General features: G+C 38.1%; 1 pseudogene; it reads right to left on the bottom strand.

Moving 5' to 3' along the window:
- The window catches only part of LOC144216775 (ER membrane protein complex subunit 3 pseudogene), a 6,128-nt pseudogene extending 3,488 nt beyond the window's left edge, over nucleotides 1-2,640 (bottom strand).
- Between the last annotated feature and the right edge of the window lie 6,916 nt (nucleotides 2,641-9,556).

The raw sequence follows: 9,556 nt of genomic DNA, 5'->3' as shown, positions 1-9,556 counted from the left end.
CTTGAACACTGTTGGTAGAAATGTAAATTTTTCAGAAACTATGAAAAAAATTATAAAATTTATTCATATAATTAAATGCAAAACTACCATATGTTCCAACAATTCCACTTCTGGCTATTTATCTGAAGAAAATGAAAATGCTAACTTAAGAAAATATATGCACCCCTATGTTAACTGCAGCTTTATTTACAATAGCTATGATATGAAAACAACCTGTGTCCATTGAAGGATGAATGAATAAAGAAAAAAATATATATATATATTTTTCAGGACTATTATTCAGAAACAAAAAAAGATGGAACTCTTGTCTTTTGTGATGACTGGACAGACTTTGAAGATGTTGTGTCAAATGAAATAAGTCAGGAAGAAAGACAAATACTGTGTAATCTCACCTGTGTGTGCAAGCTAAAAAAAAATTAAGAAGGAAGAGAAAAATGAGCTCATACATATAGAGAACAGTTTAACAGTTTCTAATTCAGACATAAATGACTAATATTCAGATACAAAAAAAAAAACCCCAGAAGTCTTGCCATTTATGATGATTGGATGGACTTTGAGGGTATTGTGCTAAATGAAACAAGTCAGACAGAGAAAGACAAATACTAGACGATCTCACTTGTATGTAAAATCTAAAGAAAGAAAAAATAAATAAGAAAAAATTAGCCCATGATGGGGAAGGAGAGAGGAGAAGGTGGGTGATTGGCACGGAGGGGGGCACTTTTTGGGATGAGCACTGGGTGTTCTATGGAATCCAACTTGACAATAAACTATGAAAGAAAAAGAAAAAAGAAAAGAAAAAATCAGCTCATACATATAGAGAACAAGTTAACAGTTTCCTGTGGTGGGTGAACTTTTACTCCCTCAATTGCATTATTTCCTGTTTAGATGCCAGATTCCCAGGATGGAGGGTCAAGCATGGATGACAGTTGTTAAGAATGGAGTCTGTTTGAGGTCAAACTGCACAACTCTATGGGGTTAACACTGACACCCATCCAGCTGCCTGTAGATATTTCCGGTTGTCCAGTATAGATATTAAGGAAAGAAAGATGTGGATGCAGACTTGGAATTGGGTTGACAGTTCTGCCACACAAGAGATATCTAATTCACAGTTACTAACCATGAGATGTAGATGTAGGCATAAGTAAAATGTGAAACTATATATATGTTCTCATGGGGGTCACACAGAAGTTATTATTTCATTATTTCATAATCTGGTTTGAAGAAAACTTTTGTTTCTATTTCTAAAAATTATATAATTATATAAAATGGGTTACCCTCTTTACGGATGACTCACTACAAGGTCACAGAAATCTATGTAGAGTCACCTTTTTTGTTTCCTATAGGTTATTTTTTTCTAATGAAAAAGATACAGCTCTGTGAGGAGCTATTGAATACCATTCTATAGAAGGGTTAAGATGGCATAGTAGAAAGACTCGAAGCTTGCCTTGTTTCTCATAAAAAGCTAGATAAATATCAAATCATTCTGAATACCCAAGACATTGATCTGAGTACTGACAGAAAAAAATGCACAACTAGAGAGGCAGAAATGGCCACATCATGAAAGGCAGGAGGTGCATAAACATGGTTTGTCATGGTTTGTCAGAGAAAATGATCACAGGTACTGTGGAGGGGAAAGGGCCCTGATTGAAGAGAGAGGTGAGAGAGAGAGAGAGAAGCACACAGGGCATCAGAGCATCATCCAAGGAAAACACTTCCCCAAACCCATTGATTTGGAAAATGAGAGGGGCTGATTTTTGTGAATATTTGCAACTAGCAGAGCTCAAAAACTGGAGTTTAGAGATCCAGGGTATGGCTGGGCTAAAGCCCTGAGGGAACTGCAGTGTTCCTGTAGAAAAGACAAGCAGGCAACCCAGGGGTCAGAAGACATGATTTGTGGATCATCTGAGACTCACTGGGAGAGACAATTCCCCATCTTGGAGTAAATTGGAAAGAGGTGGCTTTGACTCTCTGGGGACAAAGGAGTTGAGCAGGCACAATTTCCCTCCCCTGATGCTCAACAAAGGTGTAGGAACACATGCTGAGGCAGCTAATCTGCACACTGCTCTTTGCTGTGCTTTACTCCAAAATCCACATCCCTGCGCTTAGGTGTGACTTTCTTTCTAAGACCAATCTTTATCAGTCCTAGCATGGCAAAACCTTCTTTCAAAGGACCATCATGGGTCTTCACCATGCCAGGTACCTAAAGTTTGGTATTTTAAAACTCAGCCAGCCTGCCTAAGATAGAGCCGAAGATGCATTGAGCTGCTGGGCTGGCAGGTGGCCTGGACACAGACAGGGTGAAGGCAATGATCTGAAGGATACCTGGGATGACCAAAGAGAGATTATTTGCTCTTCAGGGAGGGGTGTCTGGACAGCGGTGGGTACAAAATTCCCTCACTATGCACTAGGGGGCTTGTTGGCCCAATTTTTCCTATTCCACCCCTCAGCATAAGCTAACTTCAGAAAGCAGCACAATGCCAACACTATCGGCCTAAACAGTGCACACCAAACCCCACCCCCTGCTCTCTGCTGGTGCTTCTTTTATTGGACAAGGGTGCCTGAGAACTAGCGAAGTGTACCTCTCCTCCAGAAGAGAAGCACAAAATCCTCATCCCCACAAGCATCACATCGACTGACCATAGTGCTGCAAAGCTTCAGCCCTAATGAAAGTAACATCAGGTCTCTTTCAACAAGCAGACCAGAGCACACCTATTTAAAATTCGCCACACTCTGGACAAGGTCAAAACACTCCCCAAGGCAGGCACAAAGAAACTTTGCAGGGAAATGACTTGAGGGAAAGAGCAACCAAAACACGCCAGCAGAGTGCACACAGCATACACCGGAGACACTTTTTGAAGACTCAGGCCCTGGACTGTACATGACCTCTTCATAATAAAGCCATTACTCTCAGGAGCAAGAAACATAACAGATTTTCCTAACACACAGAAGATTCAGACCAAGACAAAAAGCCAACATGGAGGAATTTATCCCAAAAGAAAGAACAAGAAAAGGTCACAACCAGAGATCTACCTGAAACTGATATAATAACCATGATCCAGAATTTAAAGCAACAGTCGTGAGGATACTAGTTTGGCTTGGGAAAATCATAGAAAACATCAGGGAGTCCCTTACTGGAAGAGATAAAAGACCAACAAACTAATAATGCCATAATGTAAATTGCAATTACTGAGATTTGAAACCAACCGCAAAAAATTACTAAAAGGATGGAAGAAGCAGAGGAAATAATAAGTGATATAGAAGATAAATTATGGAAAATAATGAGACTGAAAATAAAAGGGAAAGAAAAATATTGGATCACAAATATAAACTTAGGTAACTCAGTGACTCTATGAAGTGTAATAACATTTTTATCCTAGAAGTCCCAGAAGAAGACAGGGAAAAGGAAGCAAAAAATTTATTTGAAGAAATAATGGCTGGGAACTTCCCTAATCTGGGTAAGGAAACAGACAACCAAATCCAGGAGGCACAGAGAACTCCCAACAACATCAACAAAAGTAAGCCAATACTGAGACTTATTGTAGGTAAATTTGCAAATATGGAGATACAGAAAAAATCCTAAAAGCGGCAAGACAAAGAAGTCTCTAAACTTACAAAGGAAGACAATTGACCTTAGCAGCAGATCTCTCCACATAAATTTGGCAGGCCAGAGGGAGTGACATGTTATATTCACTGTACTAAATGGAAAAAGAAAAACTACAGCCAGGAATATTCTATCCAGAAAGTTTGTCATTTAGAATAGAAGGAGAGATAAAAAGTTTCCCAGACAAACAAGAACTATTAAACAAGAAATACTAAAGGGGGCTCTTTCAGTGGAAAAGAAATACCAGTAGCTACAATGACTAGGAAGGATCAGAGAAAAATCTCCATAAACAATGACAAAACAAGTAATAAAATGGTACTAAATTCACACCTATCAATAATTACTCCAAATGTAAATGGAATGAGTACTTGAATAAAAAGACATATAGTGTCAGAATGGATTTTTAAAAAAACACAAGACCCATTGATATGCCACCTACAAGAGACTCATTTTAGACCTAAAGACACCTATAGATACTGGGGGATGTAGAAATACTACTATGCAAATTGATGTCAAAAGAAAGGTAGAGTAGCAATACTTTTTCAGACAAACTGAATTTTAAACCAAAGAAGGTAACCAGAGATGAAGAAGGGCACTACATCATAACAAGATCTTCTAAGAAGACATTCTAAGAAGCAGATCTAACAATTGTAAGTATTTATTTCCACAACGTGGAATTACAAAAATATATAAATCAATTCATAACAAACATAAACAAACTCAATAACAATACAATAATAATAGGGGACTTTAAGACCCCAATTACAGCAATGGACCTATCAACAAGGAAACAATGGCTTTAAATGACACTCTGTACCAGAAGAGTTTAAGAGATATATTCAGAACATGTCATCCTAAAACAGAAGAATGAACATTCTTTCAAGTGCACATGGAACAGTCTCTAGAGAAGAGCACATACTAGGTCACAAATTAGGCTTAAACAGTACAAAAATATTGGAAGATATCATGCATACTTTCCAATCACAGCACTATGAAATTTGAAGTCAATCAGAAGAAAAAAATTGGAAAGACCACAAATACATAGAGGCTAAAGATCATCCTAAGAAACAATCAATGAGTCAGCCAGGAAGTTAAAATTTTTTTAAAAAAACATGGAAACAAAATGAAAAATAGAAAATGACAGTTCAAACCATTGGGATGCAGTGAAAGTGGTCAAAAGAGGGAAGAATATAGCAATACAGGCTTACCTCAAGAAGCAAGAAAAAATTCTCAAATACACATACTAGGCTTACACTTATAGGAGCTAGAAAAAGAACAACAAATGAAGCCTAAAGCCAGCAGAATAAGAGAAGTAATAATGATTAACGAAGAAATAATTCATATAGAAACAAAGAAAACCCAGTATAACAGATCAATGAAACTAGGAGCTGGTTCTTTGAAAAATTAATAAAACTGATCAACCCCAGCCAGACTTATCAAAAAGAAAAGAGAAAGGGCTCAAATAAATAGAATCACGAATGAGAGAGGAAAAATCACAACAAACATCACAGAAATACAAAAAAAAATTATAAGAGAATATTATGAAACATTATATGTCAACAAATTGCCCAATCTGAAAGAAATGGATAAATTCCTAGAAACATATAAACTAACAAATCTGAAACAGCAAGGAATATGAAAATTGAACACATTGCTAACTAAGAACAAAATTGAATACATAATAAAAAAATCTCCCAACAAATGTATGTCTAGGGTCCCATGGCTTCTCAAGTGAATTCTACCAAACATTTAATGAAGACTTAATAGCTATTTTTCTCAAACTATCCCAAAAAATAAAAATGGAAGGACAACTTCCAAACTCGTTCTAAAAAGCCAGCATTACACTGATTCTAAAACCAGACAAAGACTCCACTGAAAAAGAGAACCACAGGCCAATATCTCAGATGAGCATGAATGCAAAAATCCTCAATGAAATACTGGCAAATCGAATCCAACAGTACATTAAAAGAACCATTCGCCATGATCAAGTGGGATTTATTCCTGGGCTGCAAAATGGTTCAGTATTTGCAAATCAATCAACATGATACACCACAATAATAAAAGATGCAGGAAATGCATTTGACAAAGTACAGCATCCATTCTTGATAAAAACGCTCAACTAAGGAGGGATAGAGGAAACATACCTCAGCATCATAAGGGCATATATAAAATACCCATAGCTAACATCATCCCCAATGGGAACAACTGAAAGCTTTTCCTTTACTGTCAGGAACAAGACAGGGATTTCCACTCTCACCACTGATATTTAACAAAATACTGGAAATCCTAGCCACAGCAATCAGAAAACACTGAACTAAAAGGCGTCTAAATTGACAAGGAAGAAGTTAAACTTTCACTATTTGCAGATGACATGATACTCTACGTAGAAAATCTAAAAGACTCCACTAAACATTGTTAGAACGGACATATGAATTCAGTAAAGTTGGAGGATACAAAATCAATGTACAGAAATATGTTACGTTTCTATATATGAATATGTAGCAGCAGAAAGAGAAATCAAGTATTCAATCCCATTTATCGTTGCACCAAAAGAAACATGATACCTAGGAATATACCTAACCAAAGAGGTAAAAGAACTTTACTCTGAAAACTATAAGACACTTATGTAAGGAATTGAAGATGACACAAAAAATGGAAAAACATTCCATGCTCATGGACAAGAAAAACAAACATTGTAAAATGTTTATACTACTGAAAGCAACCTACACATTTATTGCAATCGCTATCAAAATACCACCAACTTTTTTCACAGAGTTAGAACCAAAAATCCTAAAATTTCATTGGAATGACATAAGATGCTAAATAGCCAAAGCAATCTTGATAAAATAAAGCAAAGCTGGAGACATCACGATTCCAGACTTCAAGTTATATTACAAAGCTTTAGTCATCATTACTGGCACGAAAACAGACATATAGTTCAAAGGAACAGAATACAAAACCCAGAAATGGACCCACTAATCAACAAAGTGGAAAGACTATCCAATGGTAAAAGACAGTCTTTCCAACAAATGGTGTTGGGTAAACTGGACAGCAGTATGCATAAGAATGAAACTCGACCACTTCTTACACCATATGCAAAAATAAATTCAAAATAGATGAAAGATTTAACTGTAAGACAAACCTCCAAACCTCTAGAGGAGAACACGGGCAGCAACCTCTTTAACCTCAGCCTTAGCAGCATCTTACTAGACACTTCCCTGGAGGCAAGGAAACAAAAGCAGAAATGAGCTATTGGAACTTCATCAAGGTAAATGCTTCTACTCATCAAAGGAAACAGTCAACAAAACTAAAAGGCAACATTCATAATGAAGAAGATATTTGCAAATGACATATCTGATAAAGGGTTAGTATCCAAAATCTACAAAGAACTTAAACAACACCTCCCCCCCCAACAAAACCCCCAAATTATAGGAAATGGGCAGAAGACATGAATAGACATGTTTCCAAAGAAGACATCTAGATGTCTAACAGACAGATGAAAAGATGCCCACCATCACTCACCATCAGGAAAATACAAATAAAAAGTAAGAGATACCATCTCACACCTGTCAGAATGGCTAAAATTAACAACTATGGAAATAATAGATGTTAGTGATGATGCAGAGAAAAGGGTACGCTTCCCACTGTTGGTGGGATTGGAAACTGGTCCAACCACTCTGTAAAACAGTATGGAGGCTCCTCAAAAAGTTAGAACTAGCCTACGACCCAGTAATGGCACTACTAGGTATTTACCCAAAGGTTACAAAAGTATTGATTCAAAGGGATACATGCACCCCAATGCTTATANTACTCAGACACATAATAGAATGAAATCTTGCTTTTTGTAATGACATGAATGGAGTTAGAATGCATCATATTAAGTGAAATAAGTTAATCAGAAAATGGCAAGTTCTATATGATTTCACTCACATGTGGAATATAAGAAATAAAACAGATGAAAATAGGGAAAGGGGAATAAAAGAGAACAGGAGACAAACCATAAGAGACTCTTACCTATAGAGAACAAACTGAGCATTGATGGAGGGGAGGTGAAGGTGATTGGGCTAAATGAGTGATGAGTATTAAGGAGGGCACTTATGTTGATGAGCACTGGGTGTCATATGTAAGTGAGGAATCACTAAATTCTATTCCTGAAACCAATACTACGCTGTATCTTACAAGAATTTAACAATTTTAACAAGAATTTAAATAAAACTCATTTGTCATTCCAACCTTTCTAATCAGACAAGTGATTCTCTTGATAGAAGAGTAAGTGTACAGAGAGATTAGATGTGTTTGATCATGGATGTTCCTACACCAGGAAGAAAATAGAGGATAAGAATTCACCAGGAGATCCCAATGTATGGCTGGCTCAGTTGACTGGGNTGGCTATAATTGTTTAGGCTTTCCTCTCTAAACTTACTCTGAGACTTCTTAAATTACATTTTTGTGTATGTATATGTATCTAGATGATTCAGACATGTGATTATAGACAGTGTCTTTGTTTTCTGGCACAGATGAGTAACTGCTTAGCATGGCCTTGATTTCACATGGTCACCTTCCAAGGACTAGCTTATCTCTACGAAACCTAGGCTACCACCTTGGGGCTCTGGATACTGATAATACTCCCCTGTCTCTTTGAAACAAAGTTCCTGAGGACAGGGACATTCTTTGTCCCATCAACGTGGGCAGAGCTCTGCCAAATGCTCGAATCCCAGGCTAGTATCTTTAATTACTATGCTTTCTCACATGGTTACCTGAAGAGCAAAGATATCCACTTTCAGCAAAAGTCAGGGGCTGGTTGAGTGTGCAGAAGCATTTACGTGTGGAGGACCACCTTACACATACTGGTTGCCATAGACCTGACACCATCATGGCAATTGTGAGAACTTTTTATGAAAACACGCATGGCTGTGGTGGGGATTGTAGGGCCCCGCCTTCAGTTGTTTGAGATTCAGCTGAGAGTGCGGGTCTCCGTGGCAAAGGCTGAACCATCTGGGGTGTGGGATACAAAGGGATCCAGATTCTAGTCAGCTCTTTTCATGCTTTGAGGCACTTTACCCAGACTGTTTCAGAGGTAAAGCTATTGGAGTCTGATTAGGTGCTTGTAAGAGTGGGGTCCAGCTCCAGGGGTGTCCTGGAGCTGCTTTCCTTTAAAAGCAGGGGCATGGGAGGGAGGTCAGGTACGGGCTCTGAGCCTGAGCTTCCCTTGATCTAGAATGGGGATGAGAATGCTTCACCCACAGGATTTCTGACCACTACACATGAGCAAGCCTTGTGGTTTCTGCGGGATCATGAATGCCTATCTGAATTCAGGCTACTTCTTATTCCCTTTCTTCTTTTTTATTGGGGGTTAGGTTAGGAAAAGAGAAGAAAAGGGACCTGGGAGAAGTCCATTATACATGTGGTTGTTATGATCATGACCCAGATGTATCATTGTTATTGTCACAAATCAAGTGCCTGGCATGGCACTGAAGACATAATTACACCAGTAAAGCATAGTGATTGCTTGATATTTCTTGCACAGCTCTTCATGTTGGCGGCTCAGCTCATATCAGGTGCCTGAAGGAGGCAGGTTCTGAGGATCTGTGTCCTGATGGCAGTTGAAGCTTTTACTCCAGATTCAAGAGCAGCAGTCCTGAGGGAATTCCATCCCTTCTCATGCCTAGTGGAATCAATGCTTGGCTCAAGTGACTTTATATATCTAAACAGAAACATGTGGAATAGCTCCTGTAGGGTTCACAAACTGGCATAAAAGTAGAGAAGCTATTTTGATCTCATCATGGATTTAGCAGGTGGAATGTCATTCCATTAGCAGCTACAGCCTCTGTATTAGCACATGAGCCCATCTTAGAGATGATTTTATTTTTTTAATGTTTTATTTATTTTTGAGAGAGATAGACAGCGTGAACAGGGGAGGGCCAGAGAGAGAGGGAGACACAGAGTCCGAAGACA

This window comes from Crocuta crocuta, unplaced genomic scaffold, assembly GCF_008692635.1.
Source record: "Crocuta crocuta isolate KB4526 unplaced genomic scaffold, BGI_CrCroc_1.0 scaffold1185, whole genome shotgun sequence".
NCBI lineage: Eukaryota > Metazoa > Chordata > Mammalia > Carnivora > Hyaenidae > Crocuta > Crocuta crocuta.
This window is presented reverse-complemented; position numbering and strand designations above follow the sequence as displayed.